This window comes from Pelmatolapia mariae, linkage group LG22, assembly GCF_036321145.2.
Source record: "Pelmatolapia mariae isolate MD_Pm_ZW linkage group LG22, Pm_UMD_F_2, whole genome shotgun sequence".
NCBI lineage: Eukaryota > Metazoa > Chordata > Actinopteri > Cichliformes > Cichlidae > Pelmatolapia > Pelmatolapia mariae.
This window is the reverse complement of record NC_086245.2, coordinates 5583262-5607861: the sequence shown is the minus strand read 5'-3', so window position 1 is coordinate 5607861 and position 24600 is coordinate 5583262. Positions and strand designations below refer to the sequence as shown.

Genomic DNA, 24600 nt, shown 5'->3' with positions numbered 1-24600 from the left:
GTATTCCGCGACCAGGAGGAAAACCGCATTGTTCCTCCTTTATCTGAGGTTCGACTAGCGGACAAATTCTCATTTCCAGCACCCTGGCATAGACTTTCCCAGGGAGGCTCAGCAGTGTGATTCCCCTGTAGTTGGAACACACCCGGACCCGTTCCCGACGATAAGGAGCAGGAAACAAACCCTCTCATCCACCGGGAAGAACCCCAACATACAGGCAGCAAGCCGAGGGGATATTGGAATAACCACCCCAGCCCGCCGCCTCTCACCAGGGGCAACTCCAGACTGAGACAGAGTCCAGCCCCTCTCCAGGAGACTGGTTGTAGAGCCCAAGCCATGCTTAGAGGTGAGCCCGACTATATCTAGCTTGTACCTCTCAACCTCACACACTAACTCAGGCTCCATCCCCACCATGTCCCAATTGCCAGTCTTGGTAGCCAGGGCTCAGTCCGCCAGGGCCTCCAATCCTGGCCGCCGCCCGTCACACAACGCACCCAACCCCTACAATGCCTTCTGCAGATGATTGGCCTGCAGGAGGATTGGCCCATGTCCCCTTTTCGGACTGTGCCCGACCGGGCCTTATGGACCAACCACCAGATGCTCACCCTCGAGCACCCTCCCCAGGCCTGGCTCCAGGGCGCTCTTTGTCTGGTCCCTCACCCAGGACCAATTTGCCATGGGAGACCCTACCAGGGGGCAAACACCCCCAGGCAACATAGCCCCTGGGATCCCTGGGACACACAAAGCCCCTCCACCAAGATAAGGTAGCGATTCACGGAGAGGCGGATAAAAGACTTTTTTGTCAAAATTGACCTCTTTCTTGATTACAATATTATTTTCATGTATTATTTCCATTTCCAACTTCATATCTCACAAACCAGCAAAACTAGTAGTAACAATGTACTCAACGAGCAAAACCCAAATGAGGACCATAGAGAAATTTACCTTTGATTTTTACTTACACAGAGGGTTATATGATGTGAGGAGGAAGCAAAATGGGGCAGGTGGAAACTGTTAGGGCCACAGAGGAGGTGCAGTCCTGGATGATCTTTTGAGGGAATGATGTTGAGAGATTGTCCAGTGTCCAGAGAGTGAGAATTAGCCAGGATGCTTACTTGTAATCAAGGGGTGAAAAAGTCCAAGGGTCTATGAGTCCATGGAGGAAGGAGTAATTGGAACGTAAGCAGGTAGTTGAGTCGCTGAGTTGCACATGTCATCTGGGGAATAAGGATTTTTCTTGCCTAGTTGTTGCATGCTTTATTGTGTTTGATGTTGAGAGCATTTTCCCTTTTTTTTTTGCATGTTTTTACTGTATTTATTGGGAATTTTCCAGAGAGACTCACCCCCCCTGCTTTCCCTAACTAATTAGATACACATGGAGGGCACAGAGAACACCAATTAATCAGGCCTCCCTTGTTGGTAGTCAGAGGCCAATAAGAGAGTTTGGCAGGTCAGAAAAAGGAATCGCAGCTGGACGCAGGGAAGGAGGAGAGAGCCACGGAGTAGCGTGGTGGCAGGCGCAGCCACAGCAGTGAGAGCTGTAGAGCAGCAATTACCGGCATGGCACGGCCACAGGAAAAGAGAGAGACGGCTCTCGTTCAGTTGACGGCAGACTTCTTCCACAGTGGTAGCGAGACTCCAGTTAAACACTTAAGACACGGAGCAGCAGCAGGCAGAGTTTGGAGCTCTGCCCTCGCGTGGTAACTCCCAAGTGGTTAAAATTCTTAAAGACGCCTCGGTAAATTAAGAAGGGTGACTGCTGCTGCTCTCCTGTGCTTAGTGGAAGCTGGAGCGGTGTGGCGAGGAGACCACGAAGGACTTTGTTGGCCTGGCTCCCACTGGTGGACTCAGCGGACCCTTAACAACCAAGTGTGGCGGAGCCCGATTGGGACCCTTGGGACTTTAGGTTTTGTTTTTAATCATTCTCTTCCCCGATCAGGGTATTTTTATGCTGTAAATAAAGTGTATTTGGTGAATAGACACACAGCTCAATACATGAGTGGGGCCAAAACAGGAATAACCAGTAACACCAGCGGAGTAGAACACCAGTTCCTGCTAGGTAGAGCCGTCACTCGAGACTGTAGACTAGACTGACCAACCTGTAGACTGCCTAAGCTGACTACAAGAAAGCCTATGACAGTGGCTGTATCCCAATTCAGGGTCTGCAGCCTTAAAGTACGCAGCCTCAACGATCCTCAAGGGCCGTGTACTCAAAGACCGCTAAGGCTGGAAGTGCGAGGCTTGTGAAATGGGACGGTCTAGCCTCCATCGCGCTGCCCAGGTTGCCTAGCAACCATAACACCAATCGCTGGAAACGTTTCATACAGCTTTGTTTGACAGAAATGAAGGAGAACATATTTTGTTCGTGTGTTTGTTTCTACACGAGCTTTGTGTGATTTAATAAGTATCTGAGGCTGAGACCACAGGACTGTAAAACACGATTGTTGGCCTTCATATCTGTACTGAACAGTCATTTAAGATTAGCTAGTAAATAACAATTAGCTAATGTTGTTCATGAGACTAAAGTCAGTCTAAATATGACATGGCCAATATTATAGTTATTATATTATATTAATCATCATTACAGCAGTGAGTTTGAACTCTCAAATCAAATCACTTCTATTGTCACATCACATGTGCAGGTACACTGGTACAGCACATGTGAGTGAAATTCATGTGAGTGAACTCTGTGTCTAACACTGAGCTTCAGTAAAGATTCAAGTTGCAGTTATTTATATGTCCTATAACCTTAAATCTTCACTCAAAGACAAGTATCTTTGACAGTGTATATGTAGATGTATCATATATAAGAGACAAATATTGTCCGTTTAATATGTTGGCATTACTAAATTTGGCTCAATGCTTACATATATGTGTAAAAAGAAAATGTACGAGCTGTGATAACTGTTTCTGATAAACAAAGAGTAGACTGATATATTAAATATTCCTTTATTGGTGAGAATATCAGACCATGTCATAACTGCTTTAAGTCATACAGAATAGATATCAGAGCCTTAAACAGACTGACTTCTGCTAAATGGGTCAAACTGGGCAGAAAGTATACAAACACATAACATCCTTATAGAATATGATGTAACACTAAAGATCAACTTACCTCAGACTATATAAAGCATATAAACAATTACAGCAATATGATGCAACAAACACAGCAGTACTACTAATCCAAAATACTCAAAGCTTCATAGAACTGAAACAAACATTTATTCTTAGCTCCATTCTGCTGCTGATACATACTTTAGGTTTCTGAATATTAAACTTGTTGCTGCCTTTCATAGTGTGTAACTTGAAGGCCCTGAGTACTTTCTCCCACACTGAAAACACTGGGATGATAAAATTATTTGAACATTACCTAATAAGACTGATTCAGGACAGACAATTAGTTATGTTAAACTTTCCTAGCAGTCCTTCACAAACAGGGAACAGTCTGTCTATTCTCTCCATCTGTCAGCTGCTGCTGGCTCTTCCTCCTCCTCTTCCTCACACACTGCTGAGTTTGTCCTGGTGGATCATCAGGGGTGCAAAGCCTCACAGATGATGTGCAGCAGTGGGTCCCTCAGTCTGTCCTCACTCTGGACACTTGCAGTTGTCACACATGGAAATCAAATGTGTGACAAGCTGCAGGATTCAAACACAAGTGTAACTTATAAACACATGTTCATACTTTTATTCCACAATCAGAGAGAAAGAAACAGAGAGAGAGTGCAGGACAGACAGACAGGTGACAGTCTCAGGTGTATACACTGCTACAAAACAGCACAGGAGAAGGAGCATTTGGTGTTTGTGTTATTACGAGTGCTAAACAAGAAGAGTTCGCAGATGGTCCAGTGGACACATGTGTGACTCCTGTGATTAAAGCATCTTTCTTTCAGCTTAACGAGTGAACCGTCAGCTCGTTCAAACACACGTTAAAGTCCGTTTGGCTCGACACCACCGAACAGAGGCAGCAATATAACACAGCTAACATTAACAGTGCAGTGAATCCTGCTTGTGCCGTGATATTCAGGACTGCAAACCGAGCAGCATCACTGACTTTCAGCTTGTTGTGTTTGTGGATATATGACTGACTTTAATTATCCATAAAATTATCACATTCTCTGTAAGATTAAGGTCAGCTATTGTATTATTATATTTTAAAGGCTTTAAAACAAAGTAAACGCTGAAAGTACAAACATCGCTAATGTCACATAACTTTGCCGACATGTGGCCAACAGTAATGTTTTAATGTTCTTCATTATTAAACATTTGCACATAAATAAGTGACATCATATTCAGTACTTACTTTTAACAGTTTACTCTTCGGCCGCTCCGCTTCTGCGGCAAAATTATCCACAGTGACTGCTGCGCTATGAATTGTGGGATATGTTGGGCCACGAAGTCTACATCACCACAGCCTTATAATTCAGGGAAATGAAGGCCGCATTTCGAGCAGCCTTTGAATTGGGACAGCCTTCGGCGCGCCGCTGTGACCTAATCGGCCTTAAAATGCGGCCTTTAAGGCTGCAGACCCTGAATTGGGATACAGCCAGTGGCTCACACATTGATCCTGGAATGCTTGGAACTGTACAAGATCATCAGAACCCTAAGAGCCTTCAATAGCACCTTAGTGGAGCTGATGTGGCATTGGTACTGTTGAGTGAAGAGCATAGTGCATATGAATAGTGTATATGAATGTTGCATAAAAAGAAATCGAACGTGTGAAGGGGTGAATGAAGCATGTTGTATAAAACGCTTTGACTGCTCAGGTAGAGTAAAACACAATCAGTTCATTTAGGGAAGAATCATAATTTAGGTAAAACTACACCATTTGTGACAATCATAATATCAATCTGACTTTGAATTACACATTTAATGACACAAAAAATTTTATGCATGCAGTTTGCATCCTTTAAATTCACATTGGCATTAAAAGATATTGGACTTGTGTAACCTGCCTGCCTTCATTTTAGACTAATAGCAACCACTTGCACAAAAATCCCCCAAAACGCAAATGTGTGTCCTCATAATTCTATCATTAAGTTGTTCATCTAAAGTAGCGCCATTTAAACAGTCTAATTTCAGTGCAGGTTTTGAGTTTGATGCTATAATTATAAGAAATAAAACATATTAAATAATTTCTTTGCATAAGTACTTGTAACTCAGTTGCCTGAAACCTGCAGCAGATAGGGGATGTAGTTTTACTAAATAATAATGTTTTATATTTTTGCAGTTTTATTTCTTTTTCTTATTAACCAAGCTGACTTTTGCAACTCAATTGAAGCAGCAGAAGTAGTATTTATAAAAAAAATAAATCTCTCTAAAGTATCTGAAACCAGAGTTTGTGTCCTGTCTTGTTTGTTATGCTTTCAGGTGGAATCCAGTGTGCATGCCATGGGAAAAACAGAGAGACTGTTGGAGGCACACAGTCGGTTTAATGTTTAATTTATTCTGACTCAGACAACTTCGCCCCAGCCTAACAGAAAACAGAACTTGAACAAGTCATGCAACCACTTGCAGTTGTTTTTTGTCTGTTGTTTTTCTTGTTTTAATGAATGTGAAAATGGGAAAAAAAAGATGAAGTGTGTGCTCATATTACTCCTCTGTTCTCATGCTGCATCTCCAGGTAAGATATTTTATTTAAAGTGTATTTAAGTTTTTATTCAAAAATATTTCTCTTGACTTACAGCAAATTGCATTGTAAGAGACTTGGTCTTTTAGTTTTGCTATGAGCTGTCGCCATTTTACTAACAACACCTAACTTGTCAAAAAGACACAGGGAGATATTTAAGCATATAGAAGAGAAATTTTAGATCAGCAGCTGTGGCTATGCTTTTACAGATGTTTTGTTCAAAGTATCCTCTCTTGTGACATCCTTGTGTTTTTCACAAACTGGACTGTAGCTGAAAGGAAAGCACTGCAGAGTGTTATTAAATCAGTACAGAACATTATACACACAGTTAGCTTATTTACAATAAAAATAGTTAACTTATTCTAAAAGCAGGTTACTTGATCTTTTATTTTCTATTTTATCCTTTTAACTTACACAATGTGATGAAAATGTTTCTTCTCTTTTATGTGTTCATTACATGTTTTAGCAATATCACTTTTGGGTCATTTAAAAGGTGCACATATGAAAGAGCATTCAGCTTTAACTTTATTGCACACACACAGTTACAACTCTGAGAAAGTTGGTGACACCCAGTCGGGGCAAATTCAACAGGTGTGAAGTCTTTTGTTCTGTGTCCTTGAGGATGGGTGGAAGAGACAAGGGGCAATCACTGTAATAGCAGATACGGTTATAACATCTCTCATTTTCTGGAGAAGGTCAAGGGTACATCTGGTTACATCTGCTTTACTGTATTTAAAATTGACTGTGCTGTTCATCTTCAGAGACTACTATCAGTGCCCTGTTGAATGGCCATTCTCTCTCTCAAGATTGAGATTTAAAGGTGTTAATTTAATTAATTAAAATGATGAATCTGAACCAAGTTTTAGTTTTTATTTAACCTTCTTAAATGGTACAGAAAGTATATAATACAAATGTCATCTGATTTTGTCCTGCCAATTTTACAGTAAAACACTCCCTGAAGTTTTTCTCCACTGAAACCTCTGGAGTCCAGACAGTGGCGGTCCTAGCCTGTTTGGCGCCCTGGGCGAACACTCCCTCTGGCTTCTTCTATTTGTTCTAAACTGAGCACCTGATGGCTTTGAACTTTTCTTGTCCCTCCTCCATTGGTTTTAATGTTGCACTCTAGTATGAACACAAATCCCCCAACCCGAGGATCACCACAACATAACCTAATGGACCTACAACTTAGTTCACAGATTCACTTTGTCTAGCGTTTATTTCTGAGATTTCACACAACCCAGTATTCAAATCATGAATACATAATGGGCTTGGATTTACAACATTATGAAGGAAATGTGCTCTATTTGGAAGCAGCAGCCCCCCCCCCTCTCCCCTTTCGACGGGTTGTGTGTGAGACTTTAAATCATCAAAGTGTAAATTTAAAATTGTTATTGATCCCTTTACCCCGAGTCTTAAAGTGTATATTTATTTTCTTACTCTTCTTACATATATTGTTTGTTTACTTGCACTGCTGTAACTGGAGCCTCGTCTCTCTATATACCGGACTGTATGTAGCGGAGATGACAATAAAGTTTACTTTGACTTCAGCAGTGAGCAGGCACACCGAGGGCTCTCGCGCTCACTTTTCGCGTATAGAATTTTCGTGTTGTTGTTTTGTCTTTATTTTATTTTATTTTGCAAGTTGGTTATTAGATGCTGTTCCAGCCAGACAGTGAATCCCCCGCCACCCCGCCCTCTCCTCCCTGTGCCGCAAGCAGCAGGCGCACCTCGCAAACGGAGGGCGCCCTTACTCCCAGCAAATAAGTGATAGAAAACCGATCGGTGCCTGTGCCATTCCCAATATGCACTGGCTGACGTTGGGGCAGCATGAGTACGAGCATTTTTTTTTTTTTGCCGATGCCCGTGATGCCGCCCCCCGCCACGATGCCGCCCCGGGCAACCGCCCGTGTCGCCCGTATCTAAAACCGCTACTGAGTCCAGAGTATCCCAGAATTTGTGGCTGGTGCATTTGTTGATGAAGTTAAGATAGGTGACTTCAACAGTGAAAGAGGAGCAGAGCTAAAGAAAGACTGGATTAAATTCTTTGAGGATCATCCTTGGCACCTGGAGTGGTAGTTTGCAATCTCTGGACAGTCATGACTTCTTCAAGACTACCATTGAGACTTTGAGGCAACGTTTCAACCAAACTGAAGGTACTGATTTGTTTCACTTGTTACTTTTGTAATGTTGACTTGTCCCAAAGGTGCAGTTTCACTATGCTGTGCTGACATCTTACTGCTTTACCACAGTTACTGTTACTTTCTCTCTTTTCAGGTGTTCATATCATGCAGAGGATGAATGGCTGTGAGTGGGATGATGAGACTGGTGAGATTAATGGGTTCAATCTGTACAGTTATGATGGAGAAGATTTTCTAACACTAGACCTGCAGACACTGACATGGATCACTCCAAAACCACAGGCTGTCCTCACCAAACTGAGATGGGATGCTCAAAAAGATCGATTAAAATTAAACAAAAACTTTTTAGGTCATTGGTGCCCTGAGTTTTTAAAGGAGTATTTGCAGTATGGCAGGAGTTTTCTGCAGGCAGCAGGTAGGATTACAGAATCTGATGAAACATAATAGAATAGAAAATTAATATGGATTTCTTGCTTTAAAAGTAAAATAAAATTCAAAAAAGAATGTGACAACTGCCAGTCTCTCTCCAGTTCTTCCTTCTGTGTCTCTCCTCCAGAAGACTCCCTCCTCTGCCATCAGCTGCCACGCTACAGGTTTCTATCCTGACAGAGGTATGATGTTCTGGAGGAAAGATGGAGAGAAGATCCATGAAGGTGTGGATCCGGGAGAGATCCTCCCCAACAATGATGGGACCTTCCAGTTGAGTGTTGATTTGAAACTTTCATCAGTCACACCTGAAGACTGGCAGAGGTATGACTGTGTGCTTCAGTTCTCTAGTGTGAACGAGTACATCATCACCAAACTGGACAAAACGGCGATCAGGACCAACTGGGGTAAGACTGGATCCTGCAGGGTTTGAAAACTGCAGTTTGATATTATGAAGTTGTTAACTAAACAGTTTAGTTGTCAAATTTAATTCCTAAATGCCATTCATGTTGATCAATAAAGACAATTCTTTACAAGTATAGCATAAGTCAAATTGGGATCTCATACTGGGTTAAAGTAATGAAGTACCATTTGCATTATAGTGTATCACTACTTTAGAGTGCACAAGACTAACTAATGCTTAAGTAACGATGTTTTGATGGCTTTGTGTGACATTCAGAGATGTCAGACTCATCAACTATCAGGTCCTTGATTTTCTCTCCACTTATTCTTTAGTAACTGCACACATTTTTGTTCAGTATTATAAGTTTTGTCATATTTTGTTCAACAGAAAAGCCCACTGACATGGGAACCTTCATCGGTGCTGCAGTGATTGTTCTAGCTTTCACCATCGTCACAGCTGTGACATTCTTGACCTACATAAATACAAAATGTGAGAAATCTAAAGTTTAGTTCAAATTCATGTCAAGTAAAATGATTATAGGGCAGTAGAATGATGAGGTGAGAAGAAAATAATCAAATTAAAAAGGAAATTGACACAAAATATTTGCATAATCAAGAAACAACGAATTAAAAACAAATTACAACAGATATGGTTTACTTTAGTTTGTTTCAGCCAAATGTTCTGCATCCTGTAAGTAATGTAGAACATTTATTAGAGATATAATATGCATTATTTAATTGAAAACAAAGTACAGACTTGTTCTTTTTTGTTGCACATGATCTGATCACTTGAACAGCACTGATCTCCCTCTCACTTTCATAGCTGGGAAGCAAGGGCCATTCAATCAATCACTATAAATTACACCCTTGAAAAGGCTAAAATATGTGTAAACTGTATGCTTTTGATCTTCCAGCTCCTGACGATGGCTCTGAGCAGTCTGAGAGACTAAATCCACAAAGCTGACTGTCCTAAGAAGTTCTTCACTCCGCTCTCTGTATGACTTTCCTCCAGTTGCTGCTGTCACCTCAGTGTTTCAAATACATATGTTAAAAACACCAGTGAATCAATTAGGCACAGTTAATGATCACATTCTGCTGCACTTGTTGTAAATTAGTGCATGGTCAGACATCTGTATGCAGCTCCTGTGTGTACATTTCATGCATTTGTGATTTTATTTTGCTTCAGTATGTAGTCATGGTATCGATGCAGCGGTATCACAAGTCTTCTACAAAGCAAAACTAACTTTATTGATGGATATGTATGTGATGATCACCGTTTGTTAGAACTGAAGTGTGTAGTTTTATTGAGAAATTGGAAATGTACAAAGCATGTGGTATTTTCCAAATGATACCAACATATCTGAAGGATGAAAGCAACAGACTCTCATTTGGAAATAAAATTTTGTCATTTTATTATTTCATTATATAGTTCTATGAAAATGACTAGCCCTTATTTTGCTGGATTTGATTTGTGAGGTCACATGATCTTGATCTTGACCACCCCTGGGCTATGATCAAAAACATACAGTTACAACGGAAATAGGAAAAAACAAAACAGAAATAGGAAAAAACAGATTTCCAAAAGCACAAGGGAAGTGTTTCTGGGGAGACAATAACCCGACGGACCAGTTGCAGGAACCAAAATAGACAGAAGACACTTCAAAGAAGTGGTGGATCTATCGGTTTTGTGAGGAAAGAAAAGATGAGAGGTAAGTGTGTTAGCCTAACGATTAGCCAGAAAAACCATCATCAGTATTATATGAATCATGATAAAACACACCTACCATGTTTTGAAATAAGACACAATCAGCTGCAGAGTAACATTTCAGTGAGATAAAGGAACTTGTCTTTAGACAGTGCATCTTGGATCTGGAGAATTTTCACTTGCTCAATTGGCAAATTCTCCAGATTGAAGATGCACTGAATCACATGACCCCCTATGAACAAGGACTTGGCAACAATTGGTTGAAACATTACAATTAGATTTTGTTCCTATTAATTTTATATATTTATTTGTGTTTTTTTCATTTTAATTCTATATTTTATTTTAATTAAAATAGTTTGGACTTCTTTAAGTTGCTTTTAGACATTTAAAACGTTTAAAAGCAGTACTCATAAATGTGTGCTCCAGTCCACATGCATAGGAACACATAAAATGATTTATAAATGTGTATCTGCATAAGTGGCCTTTATCTGTATTCTTATGTTTGTTTGTTTTTTCAAATAAAGCAAACAGCTGATTCTGTTCATCTGGACATAACATTCTCAGTTGGAGAAACGTTTCATCACTCGTCCAAGTGACTTCTTCAGTCTCAGCTGACTGCAGATTTCCCCAAACTTATAAATAGTAAAGTTTAATAACAACCGAAACTTGCATAATTGCCTAACAATAAGCCACAATTATTTTTTTCAAACTGTCATAATCACAGATAAATGATTGCAGCCATTCCCAAACTCTGTGAATGGTAAAATGCCAGGATCAAAGGTTGTTATGCTGCTTTAAAGGTTGGGGAAACCTGCAGTCAAGTGAAGAAGTCACTTGGATGAGTGATGAAATGTTTCTCCCTGAGAACGCTACGTCCAGATGAACAGAATCAACTCCCTGGGATTTTCTGACCTGGATTTTTTAAGCATGCATCAAGACAAATGGAATGAATGTTTCATTTTCTAAATAAATACAATAAGTCGTCACCCCTTCAACTTGAGCAGGTACGTTTACCAATTAGATACACTACACAGTAGTATATGGAAGTTAATATATGTTTAAAAAAGCTGCTGTTACAGGGTGGACATTCTTGTGCTGGTAAACCAGTCAGTGTTTAGATGAGAGAACAGACATCACTGTCGCTCATCCTCTGAAGTATCTGGCACATTAATGTTCATGTCACCATTCTCCTACAAGAGCAGACTAACGACCTGCTATGATCCCCTTTATCAAATATTAAATTTAAAAGCTTAATGTGATCTAGTTGAGAAGTGATGAGCTCTAAGGGCAATTTTTTTACAAAAAAAAACCCAAAACACACAGGTATTCAGGGGAAATCCAATATCCATTAGCACTTCAACGCAGCTTATATTTGTCATCCCTTCCAAGCTCAAATGAATCAGGTGATATAATCAGGTGATCTGTGCACTGGCCTGGTCTGTAAGTTAGCGAAAACTATGCTATGAATATTCATAGACATTTTTATGCACAGGGTTTTTTTTAAGTGTCAGGGATGAGATTTGTCAAGCTAAACTTATAAATGTGTGTGTTAATTATCATTATTTGTTCAGGTTTGGGTACACACATTTGTAAGTATTCAAAAGTACACATATCATTGTACATGCTTCATATTTGATCATACACACCTGCTGTAGAGTCTTATGTCACTTTTACTAGAACCTTAATAATCATATTTGAACTGAATCGAACAGAATTTTGGATAATATCACTTTCCTAAGAACAACTAAATTATAAAACAGTGTTGTTTTAGCCCAGCTACTGCCATGTTTTCTGATCTCAGATGCCATGTTATATATACTGCTCAAAAATATAAAAGGAACACTTGGAGTTACATTGTGTTATTGAAGTTTAAGTTTAGTTTTTTGAGCAGTATATTTAGTGGCTCTCTGCAATGTGACAAGATATCATACCTTCAGTCACACACAGAAACAGTGAAGAGCACAAAGTCTGATCATCTTAAATAAGTGAAACAACAAAATAACCGAAAAAGAGGCCACCTCTCACCATGGCCATTTTGATTATAGCTCCACTTGAAGCCTCCTTTCTTGTTCATGTGCATTTTAGGAACTGAGACATACACCACATTGTTAAGTTTGTGTTTTGGAGTTTTGTCTTTCGGGTGAACCAGTTTCTGTCTGAGTGTGTTGCTGGGTCTGAAGTACACCGGGATGTCGTGCTTGGAGAAAACTCTCCTGAGTTTCTCTGATACACCGGCTGACAATGTTGTTGCGTCTTATCCTCCCTCACTGGTGTCTGATCTTCTTTTCTGTGCCTCTTTGCTGACTTTATAAACACCCAATTAAGATAATCGCATGTTTTGAGTGCTTCCTTGACATGTGTGTGTTCCTTCGTTTTTCCCTTCAGGCTTTAAGGGAATATGTTCTGCCCGGTGGTGTAGGGTCCTGATTACTCCAAGTTTGTGCATAGCCTTAGACTATGATGACCTGGATGACTGAGAACCTTCACAGACAGGCTAAAGAATAGTTAAAGTATTTTTTTTTTGTTTGAGTGTGTCTCTTTGTGAGTGGTTGGAATGTTTGTGTACATGCATCTTGCTCTGACAGCACAGACATCTACCTATTTTATTTTTTTTCAGAGTCAAAATAGAGCAGGTGCAGATAAAAGCATATGGGCATGGCACTGATTCTTCTAATGTAATGACAGTAATGACAGGGCTGCAACATTATGAATACATAAACTTGTCAGACCACCAGGGTCATTCTTGCAACAATGGTACATATTCTTTAATCCACCTGTAGCAGAAGTCTGGGTTGTGTCCATTTGTTACATGAGAGAAGATGCTCAACTTTCACACCACGAGATGTCACATCAGCAGGGTTCTGCTTTGTATCAATGAAGAAGCTTTAAAGGAGCAACTCATGACTTCCCTAAGACAAAAGATAGATGGATCTTTTCCTTATCATTTTGTAGTCTCAGGTATGAAACTTTGCCATAACCATCTTCACAAGCATCAGAAAAATCATGTAACTGGAACTTATGAGATGTTTTAGATTTAAAACATCTTGCCACTCTAAATGTGCTGGGTTTTTCTAGGTCTTGTAACCACCTAGTCCACTGCATCTGGTAGACTTGTTGAATTTCATCATCCCAACTATAATTCAGTATACACAAGCTTTGCAGCATCAACCTAGCTGTTAAAACGAAGGGCACCAAGAATCCAAAAGCATCACATACAGAGCTTGTGACTGTCAATATACCCCATCTGTGAATGGCCTCTCCTGGACTGCCATCTTAAACCTGAAACTGTCTCTTTCTTGACACCACTGCAGTCCCAAGGTTCTCTCAACAGGAAGACTTCCTCTATCAAGATCCAGCTCTTTTACCTCTTTGGCTTTTTATCCACATCAGTGGATTCCAGCACTTACCTGCTGTTGCTAATCTATTTCTCTAATTGAAACCCTGGCATACAGCTATCAGGTCTTTCACTAAGGCAATGACCCCTGCCTCTGATGGCAGAGACTTTAAGCAGTCATCCACAAAAAAAAAAAAAAAAAAAAAAAAAAATGTGCGTGATGGTATCTATCACTTCTGCTGAAAACACAGCTATGTGATGATATTGTACCAAACAAATGGACAACCATTCTGTATTAAAAAAGCTATTGTGTCAGGTCACCATTTTTCCACCACAGGAAAAGAAGTTGTATATAGATTGTTATTTCAGTTATATTTGCATGTTTGAAATATGTTTGAAATCTATCTATCTATCTATCTATCTATCTATCTATCTATCTATCTATCTATCTATCTATCTATCTATCTATCTATCTATCTATCTATCTATCTATCCCTCTCTCTCTGAGCCATCACTGCTATAGGTGTAAGGCTTATAATGTTTCCAAACGAGGAATTCATCAAATCTGATCCCCGGAGCAGCTCACCCTTGAATGAAACCCCTTTCAAACTTGCACCACAATCAAATACCACAAATACTATCAAAGTTTGCTTTTTGGGATTGTACATACCATTGTGTGGGATGTAGCACACTTTTCTCCTTTCTCCTTTCAGTTGGTGCTCCGGCACTCTCTCTGCATAACCTTTATTTATCACATCACTGAAAAAACTGGCATAATCAATGTAACATTTATACATTCAAAGGATATATATGTTTGTTTTGTTAAAAGCTAAAGCTTTTCTCTATGTGGTTTTCCTTTAATTTTAGAAAAATCTATTTATGAGCCTCTTCACACTGTAAACAATATACCGTACTTAGCTTCTGAGGTTGATTATTTTTATTTGAGTTGAAGAACCAGAATTAACAATAGCCACAGAAGTAGCAAAGCTGCTTTCCTTTCCCTTAATACAAATTTGGCAAGCTTTATTTCGACTTGATCTTGATCGTATAATAAATACATAGTGGACTCATGCTACAAAACGTTGACTGAAATCCTCTGTACATCAGATCCTTTGGACTTAGGCACAGTAGCTCATGCAGTTTGGGCAGCAATTTGACTTTGCAATTGGAGCAATTACTTCTTTCGTCTTATTTGCTCATCCTCGATCTCCTCCTCGTGCGGTTATTCTGTTTCCATACTCAGCTTTAAAAACCTCAGACACATTTTGGCTTAAAAGCATAAATGGTTCAGTTTTCTTTGTTATTTGATTCCTTATCTTTAAATTACAGGTTTCTACCCTGACAGAGATTTGATGTTCTGGAGGAAAGATGGAGAAGAGCTCCATGAAGGTGTGGATCCTGGAGAGATCCTCCCCAACAATGATGGGACCTTCCAGCTGAATATTGATCTGAAACTTTCATCAGTCACACCTGAAGACTGGCAGAGGTACGACTGTGTGTTTCAGCTCTTTGGTGCGAACAAGTACATCACCACCAAACTGGACAAAACACTGATCAGGACCAACTGGGCTAAGACTAGGGATGGGTACCGGTGTCCGGTGCCATGATGGCACCGGTTCTGACATAAACGGTATTATTTCGGTGCTTTTTTTTTTTCCTGAGCCAATTCTAGCCAATCATTTTACGTTTCCGAGGATAGTAGGCGGGCCCAGGTACGTACGTTCTTTTAGAGCAGAGCTACAGATTAAAAAGGCGAAGCGGTCAAAAGTCTGGCTGTACTTCGCAGCAAAAGATGCAAACTCAGCAGCCTGCAACAAGTGCTTTAAGATGATACTGTGATACTGTCAAAGGAGGTAACACCTCGAATCCGATGAAACACCTGGCGACGCATAGCGTTTTTTTAAAAGCCGAGAAATGCGCCGTGTTTGATAGCTTGCTGCGAGACCTCACACCGAGCACATCTACTGCGGATGTGGTGCCTGTTATCGGAACCGGAGTTAGCAACATCCCCCAAAAACCCGAAGAGTAGAGTCCTGGCCCCTAGCCCTGCCAGTGTAGCAGAAATGATGAGGATGATGATGGCAGCAGCAGCTGTTCTTCTCTGCGTGAGTAGCTTAATGTTGTTCGTGTGTAATTTACGTTGAGTAGGCTAACCACGTTATTACATTAATGCATGTAAGATGAACTAGCAAACACCGTCGTAGTTACATGCGGCTGTCTTCTTGTTTGACGGCAGGTACTCCCTTCACCCTGGCCAAAAAGGCTAAAATGACCAAAGAAAAAGTGGAAAACAGCTAAACATGAGAGGTTTTTGGACCAATTTTGTGTTTTTTCCATTGTTTAAGCACTGCTTCCAGCCAAGAGTGATACCATATATGCCCTATAGCTGCAGAAAAGGCTTACATTGTTATCTTTTTACAAAAAAACAGCTAAACATGAGAGGTTTTCTGACCAATTTTGTGTTCTCCATTCTTTAAGGACCGGTTTGAGCACCGTTTAAGCACCGTCAACGTTTCAAAAGTACCGGTTTGGCACCGGTATCGGATAAAACCTAAACGATACCCATCCCTAGCTAAGACTGGATCCTGCAATGGTTATGAATCATTTTTACAGAGAAGTTATTTATTTTAATATCAACCCTTTGCATGTCCTCTTTCACTACATCAATTTTCATTTTCCTTCTGGTGGCAGCTCCATCTTCAACATCTGTTGTCTAATGTTCTCTGCTGGAGGTTTCTTCCTGTTAAAAGCTGTTTTTAACATATACGATCAATTGAGTGTTTTCAAGTCTTGATAATGATGTAAGGGTTTTACATTAAATTTTTAAGTTCCTTGAGATGATCCTGGATAAGCTTACCTTTGTCACACTGGCGTTCACGAATCCAATGAAACAATTCTATTATCAATTCATAAAGAATAATGACTAACAAATCAGTAACATGACTTAAAATGGAACACAAATGGTAGATAACTGAAGCAAGCCAAAAGTAATGAAATACTATATGCAGTATGGTTTATCTTCAGCGTGCACAAGAAGATTAACCTTCCTCTTGTGTTAGCTTTTTGTTATCATCTCTTATGTTAACGGGTCGGTTTTGACCCGTGAATTAAATCAGCTATAAAATACACTAAAAACAATAAGTTGTCATCCAATTTGTTTCTCCTCTCTTTGTTACCTTGTTAGGCTTCCTTATCCATGAAAATGTTGGTTTTACAGTTTTTCTCAGTCGCTTTGGTGCGTTTCTCAGAACACCATCAACATTTGCACAGCAGTTAGTGCATTTCCCAAAACAATTAGTGCAAACTGCAAAACCTAGTGGATAGCCTGCAAAAGCACGTCACATGCACAGAATTGATTATCCATACCGCAAAAGCAAGTATCCATGTCAATGAAACTGCCAGTGCCATCAAAATGAAAAGTCTTGACACCATCTGTATGAACAAGATAGTCAAATGGCATTGTCATGTTTCCACTATGACAGTTTATAATTTCAGTGTTTCCCATTGCAAAAACAATTGGTGACACCTGAAAATGCTGACGACAGCACTATGGCCTACCTGTACAGCCATCTGAAATGTGCAGTGAAGTCACTGTAGATGTTATGGGAGTCTTGGGAGTAACTGAGACACTGAATACGTACGTTTCACATTTCCATTGTGTAGAAGTGTTTGTAGAAAAAGAAAAATATGCTACAGTCACTTGTTCACTGTAGAATACATGTAAACATAAAATCACCCATTTGGTAGAGCTGTGCACTAATGTGAACAATACAGTTTTTCTCAGTTGCTTTGGTGCATTTCTCACAACAGAATTGATCTCTGCACCACTACTAAGGCTCTTCTCAAAACAATTAGTGCAAACTGCAAAACATGGTGGATAACTTGCAAAAGTGAGTCACTTCATCAAAAAGAAAAGTCAGTTGTTCAAAAGCAAGTCAGTTGCTCAAAATAAGGAGTCAATGCTTCAAAAGCAAGTACTTATATCAATCAAAGTGTCTGGGCTGTCACAATTACAAGTCAGTACACCAGCACCTTTGGTCACAAAATCAAATGGTTTGAACATGTTCTCATTGTGACAGATTTCTTTGTAGGTGCTTCCCAATGACATGTCAAGTCTGAAAACCATAAATTGTAAAGGAAACTCAAGACACTTCATATGCACTCTTGATAATATTCAATTGAAACTGTGCACAGCATTGTGCAACTGGGGAAATACAGTAAATCAAACATTTTACAGCAAACATAAACTCACTGCAGTAGTTATGAAACAAAAAAAACCCTGAAAAACAGACACTGCTGCATATCAATCATTGATATCTAGACGCTCCCGTCTGTCTGCCCACATATTTGCATCAACATCACAGCGAATGTCAGCTCTATCGTTGCATCGGGGAAAGTATCTTCTGGAGTGTCGAGTCCACCCTCTGCAGGACTCTGCTGTGATGTCATCACAAGCTTTTGTAGGTTCAGTATGCACCTCATGCCAATCCTGTCTGTTGGTTTACATTATATATATACTTGTAGAGTAGGGGATACTGTAACGCGATTCACCTATGACTGGGTAGAAGAGGCTTTTCATTGGTTGCAAGTAAGAGTAACACACACCAATTTTCATTAGTGTGAGATAAGGTTCACCTGAGAAAAGTAATTTATGGAGATTTTCATGGAAACTCCTTAAAAATAGGGTTTTCAAAATGGGTGTACAAATTGTTTGACAAGATGTTCAACAATTTTGAGTGCACTGACACAAGCAATGACATGAAGACTATTAGTTGTATGGACAATGACTATTCAGCCGGTACAAGTATAAATAATTGTGACATTCATGATCAAAGCAAGGAGATGGTGATGAATAGCAAGTCAAAAGTGACCATTCTTTAGATATTTGTACTTACTCAACTGCTTCATGTCCAAAGGCATTTGCCTTTGGACGAAATGAACATGAAACCGCCACAAGGTTGTGCCAAAACGACTACATGTTGTGGAGGTTGAACTAACTGTTGTGCAAAGTTTAATTCTGTTGTGAGAAATGCACCAAAGCAACGGAGAAAAACTGTAATACCTTTGGTGTGGGCCTCTGGGTCTTTTTTTTGTCACAATACCCCTCGATTTCAATTACAAAAAAATTGTAAAATTAACCTCAAGTGAATCATATTACAGTTTTTCTCAGTCGCTTTGGTGCGTTTCTCAGATCAGAATTGAAATTCTCATAACTATTAGTTCAACCTCCACAACACTCAGTCATTTGTGCACATCATAGTAGCAATTTCTCCCCTCTCTGAACAAACTGCAAATGATCTTGGACATGAATCAGTTGCTTCCATACATTTCCCTGCTGCTTCCTGACATTCCCATTTGCTTATGTCATGTCAGTCAAAAGTAATCATACCTATGGATGCTGAATAGTCGTTCCCAATAAAACTAATAGTCATACATCCATTGCTTGAGTCATCACACATAAAATTGTTGAACTAGTTATCACATGCCAAATATTGGCCATCTGTCAAACAAATCCTATACCTTTCTGTATCATTTTTCCTGGAAATGGGTCCGAAATTGAACAATTGATCTCAGGTGAATTACAGCTGTCACTCATGAGGAGGCGTGTGAAAGTTCAGTTGTTACAATGACAAACAACTTGTCCACTGTCAATTATGGATGAATCCTGTGAATCCCCAATTGGCAAGCATATATAAACTGCGCAGGAGCTAGTGTGTACCATTTCTACACTTCTGTGACACAAAATGGAAGGTCAGCACCGTGGAAGAGGGGTGAGGATGCGGGGAGGAAGGGGAAGGGGAAGAGGGAGAAGAGGCAGATATAGGCGGATTCCTAATGAAATAAGGGCTACAATTGTGGACCATGTTGTCAATCACGGCCTCACCATGGAGGAGGCTGGTCGAAGGGTGCAACCCAATATTGGAAGAACTACTGTCAGTTCAATCATTCAAACATTCCGTAGGGAAAACAGGTATGCAAACAGTAATTCACTGTACTGTACTGTGCCATCTCAGACACATCACATGTTACTGTACTGTATTTGCTAATTCACGAAAAGTCCACTCTGCACCACATAGGATTGTCAGACAACCTCGCGGAGGCGGAAGAGGGCCCCTTTTTACCCCACAGCAAGAAGAAGCCATTTGTGCAATGGTCATTGCAAACAATGCAATAAAGCTGAGAGAAATACAAAGCGCTGTCATAGAGAACTACATGGTATTTGGCAATATTGAATCTGTTTCAATTTCAACAATTGACAGAGTACTCAAGAAGAATGAAATCCACATGAAGCAATTGTATAAAGTGCCATTTGAACGAAACAGTGACAGGGTGAAGGAGATCCGTCACCAGTATGTGCAGGTAAAGCTGGTCTTCTATGTTCTGCACTGCAAACTGTTTTACAGTACTTCGTAGTTTCATGCAGTACACTTGCAATTCCACAGCACATACTCTACAATGTGTTTTACCAAATGCATGCATTACTGTTTGTTACTGTACACAGGCATATTGTGACATTGCATTTCTGTCTCTCTCTGAAGCGTGTACTGGAGCTGGAAGCCAGGGAAACACTGTACACATTCATATATGTTGATGAGGCAGGTTTCAATCTGGCCAAAGGCAGAAGGCGTGGAAGAAATCGCATTGGACAGAGGGCAACCACTGAAGTCCCTGGTCAGCGCGGAGGGAATATTACCATGTGTGCAGCCATCTCAGACAACGGCGTCCTCACCCATATCCCCCTTCTTGGTCCATACAATACCCAACATCTCCTGACATTTTTAGACACTCTTTACAGGGACCTAGTCCCTGAGAATGAGAGAGGTGGAGGCCAACTCAGCAAGTATGTTGTTGTCTGGGATAATGTCCGTTTTCACCACTCCCATCAGGTCAGAGAGTGGTTTGCAGCACATGACAGAATTCTGGTTGAATATCTCCCTCCATATTCCCCATTCCTTAATCCAATAGAGGAGTTTTTCTCTGCCTGGAGGTGGAAAGTTTATGACCGGCATCCACATGAGCAAATGGCCCTGCTAGCAGCCATGGATGCAGCATGTGACGACATCACAGCAGGGTGCTGCAGAGGATGGATTTGCCACTCCAGGAGATACTTTCCTCGCTGCATTGCGAGGGATAACATCTGTTGTGATGTAGATGAAAATATGTGGCCAGACAGACAGGAACGTCTGGATGTGCCGGAATGATTTACTGTACTGTTACATGTGCTGTTTATTGTTCACATTACAGTTTTTCTCAGTTGCTTTGGTGCATTTCTCACAACAGAATTAAACTTTGCACAACAGTTAGTTCAACCTCCACAACATGTAGTCGTTTTGGCACAACCTTGTGGCAGTTTCATGTTCATTTCGTCCAAAGGCAAATGCCTTTGGACATGAAGCAGTTGAGTAAGTACAAATATCTAAAGAATGGTCACTTTTGACTTGCTATTCATCACCATCTCCTTGCTTTGATCATGAATGTCACAATTATTTATACTTGTACCGGCTGAATAGTCATTGTCCATACAACTAATAGTCTTCATTTCATTGCTTGTGTCAGTGCACTCAAAATTGTTGAACATCTTGTCAAACAATTTGTACACCCATTTTGAAAACCCTATTTTTAAGGAGTTTCCATGAAAATCTCCATAAATTACTTTTCTCAGGTGAACCTTATCTCACACTAATGAAAATTGGTGTGTGTTACTCTTACTTGCAACCAATGAAAAGCCTCTTCCACCCAGTCATAGGTGAATCACGTTACAGTATCCCCTACTCTACAAGTATATATAGAATGTAAACCAACAGACAGGATTGGCATAAGGTGCATACTGAATCTACAAAAGCTTGTGATGACATCACAGCAGAGTCCTGCAGAGGATGGATTTGCCACTCCAGGAGATACTTTCCTCGCTGCATTGCGAGGGATAACATCTGTTGTGATGTAGATGAAAATATGTGGCCAGACAGACAGGAACGTCTGGATGTGCCAGAATGATTTACTGTACTGTTACATGTGCTGTTTATTGTTCACAATAGTGCACAGCTCTACCAAATGGGTGATTTTATGTTTACATGTATTCTACAGTGAACAAGTAACTGTAGCATATTTTTCTTTTGCACAATTCTGTAGGATTACAAACACTTCTACACAATGGAAATGTGAAACGTACGTATTCAGTGTCTCAGTTACTCCCAAGACTCCCATAACATCTACAGTGACTTCACTGCACATTTCAGATGGCTGTACAGGTAGGCCATAGTGCTGTCGTCAGCATTTTCAGGTGTCACCAATTGTTTTTGCAATGGGAAACACTGAAATTATAAACTGTCATAGTGGAAACATGACAATGCCATTTGACTATCTTGTTCATACAGATGGTGTCAAGACTTTTCATTTTGATGGCACTGGCAGTTTCATTGACATGGATACTTGCTTTTGCGGTATGGATAATCAATTCTGTGCATGTGACGTGCTTTTGCAGGCTATCCACTAGGTTTTGCAGTTTGCACTAATTGTTTTGGGAAATGCACTAACTGCTGTGCAAATGTTGATGGTGTTCTGAGAAACGCACCAAAGCAACTGTGAAAAACTGTAATATAAACTGAAAAAAAGAAAAAGTCCACTCCTCCTTTGTTTTGGTTATAGTCGTGGGTAATTGTGGGCTTTTTATCTCTTCCTGATGATACAGCTGTGTCTTTGTGAAGTTTCCTTTGTGAAGTTCCTGTCCGAGGTCATATCTGGTAATAAATAAATAAATAAATAAAATAAAATATCACAACTGATATTGTGATCCTGCAGTCCAGTGCTCATATTGAGGACCACACATTTTCACTGGTTCTTCTCAGGGGTGCCACTCACAGCTTTGACTGTGAAAATCTGTACATTCCAGGCATAGTTGGTTTTTGCATCACAGGCTGCCCAGATTTTTCTGCCGTATTTCCCTGGCTTACTGGGTCTGTATTGCCAGAAGGGGCATTTTCCTCGAAAAGTGGACAAGGCGTTCATCCACTGTGACCTCTGGTCCTGGGATGAACATCAGCAGAAGAAGCTGCACCCATCTCTCCCAGACATCCCTGATTGGAGCAAGCTTGTCAGACCTCGGTCTGGTCTCTCTGTTGTCAAACCTGAGGTCTCTTGAATCAAAATGATATCAAATGTGTGAAGTGACATCATTGCCCAGAAAATATTTCTGCCTGTCGATGCGTCCCATAGACTATCAGTGGCCTCATTGCAGCATCTGTACACTCCAGCAAGAAGAAGAACACATCCAGGTATTCCTCATCAATATCTTTCCACATGTCGCCATGGACTTTTTTTCCTTCAAAGGTTTATCATAGTAATGATGATTCCTTTTAGTGGCAATGGCAGAAATTGCTCAAAACATCTCTTGATGTCACTGACTTTGGTCAGAGCAAAGCTTGTGATTCCAGGGGTCATTTTGATGACATTTGCAGCAGCTGCCCTGCTCATGAGGTACTGAGCTCCAAAAGATCTTACCATTTTTGGACTTGAATCTTTCAGCAGGAGTAGCTTCAGCACCAGCGACCTCCACCTCTGATCAGATGTGTCTGTGTCTTCTGGATGATAGTCCACATTGTCTTCCTCCTTAGAAACCTGCCCATCTGAATCGCTGTGCTGCTCTGTCCTCTCCTTCATTTTCACCAACAATATGATCCAGAACTTGGCTCACTGTAAATCTTCTTCTCATTTTTGTATGCTGTAAATTGTAAATGTGCACTCTGGAAGTCAAATGGCCACTCAAATGAGTGAATTCACCTCACATGTCTTGACATGCCGTCTTTATTTTGTTTTGTTTTTGTGCAGGTATACTGGGAAAAACACGCAAAATAAGAATCCCCTAAAGCTCATATGATTAGGAGAGGAGCTTGGTGTCAGTGTTTTAGCTGATAGTTCACTTATGATTTCAGTTTTGGCTTTAATTATTGCTTTATACTCATAATATTATACCTGGGTCGAAACTGACCCTAACAACACAAAGGTCATAATTTCAACTAGGGCATTTTATAATTTAGTGAAAAGATTTTTTTTTGTTTTATTTTGTAGAAATAGAGGTTCCTGACAAAGTCAAAAAGCCTTGATACAATAAACAAATGTATGTGTTTTTCTTATGCATTTGAAATTTAAAATGGGTCGGTGCCGACCCTAACACAAGAGGAGGGTTAAGTACATTGGAGTATAAACTGAGTTTTAATGGTTTTCTGTTATCTCTAGTTTTGTCAGATGCATCAACTATATATGGGGCGTATGTGGCTCAGGGGGTTGGGAAGGGCACCTGTAACTGGAAGGTCGCCGGTTCGATTCCCGGCCTCTCTGCCCTGGTCGTTGTGTCCTTGGGCAAGACACTTTACCCTACCGCCTACTGGTGTTGGCAGTAGGGTAAAGAGGGGCCGATGGTGCGATATGGCAGCCTCGCTTCTGTCAGTCTGCCCCAGGGCAGCTGTGGCTACAACCGTAGCTTGCCTCCACCAGTGTGTGAATGTGAGCGTGAATGAATAATGTCATTGTAAAGCGCTTTGGGTGCCTTGAAAAGCGCTATATAAATCCAATGCATTATTATAACTATGAGGTCCTTACTGATTCATTCCTCACTTGTTCTTTATAACACAGAGCAAAAATGTGTGGGATTACTAAAGTGTTTCCACATTTTGTTCAACAGGGAAGCCCGCTCACATTATAGCTACAGCGGTTGTGCTAGCTATTGTCCTCATTGCAGCTATTGCAGCTGTGGCGGTTGTCGCTTACAAAAGAAAGAAAAGTGAGTGACCTCAGTTGGAGAAACATTATATTTAGTTTTTGAATTTGTGTTTTAGTCCATACTGACACATTTAACATTAGTTCCAAACACCTACAGCCTGAAAGAGTAGCATATACGTGTATACGCTACCAGGGTGGCTGTGGCTACAACGTAGCTCGCCATCACCAGTGTGTGAATCTGTGTGTGAATGGGTGA

General features: G+C 40.4%; 1 pseudogene; it reads left to right on the top strand.

Moving 5' to 3' along the window:
* The first annotated feature begins 503 nt into the window (after positions 1 to 503).
* On the top strand, positions 504 to 24413 carry LOC135933677 (major histocompatibility complex class I-related gene protein-like; annotated as a pseudogene).
* Positions 24414 to 24600: the final 187 nt, after the last annotated feature.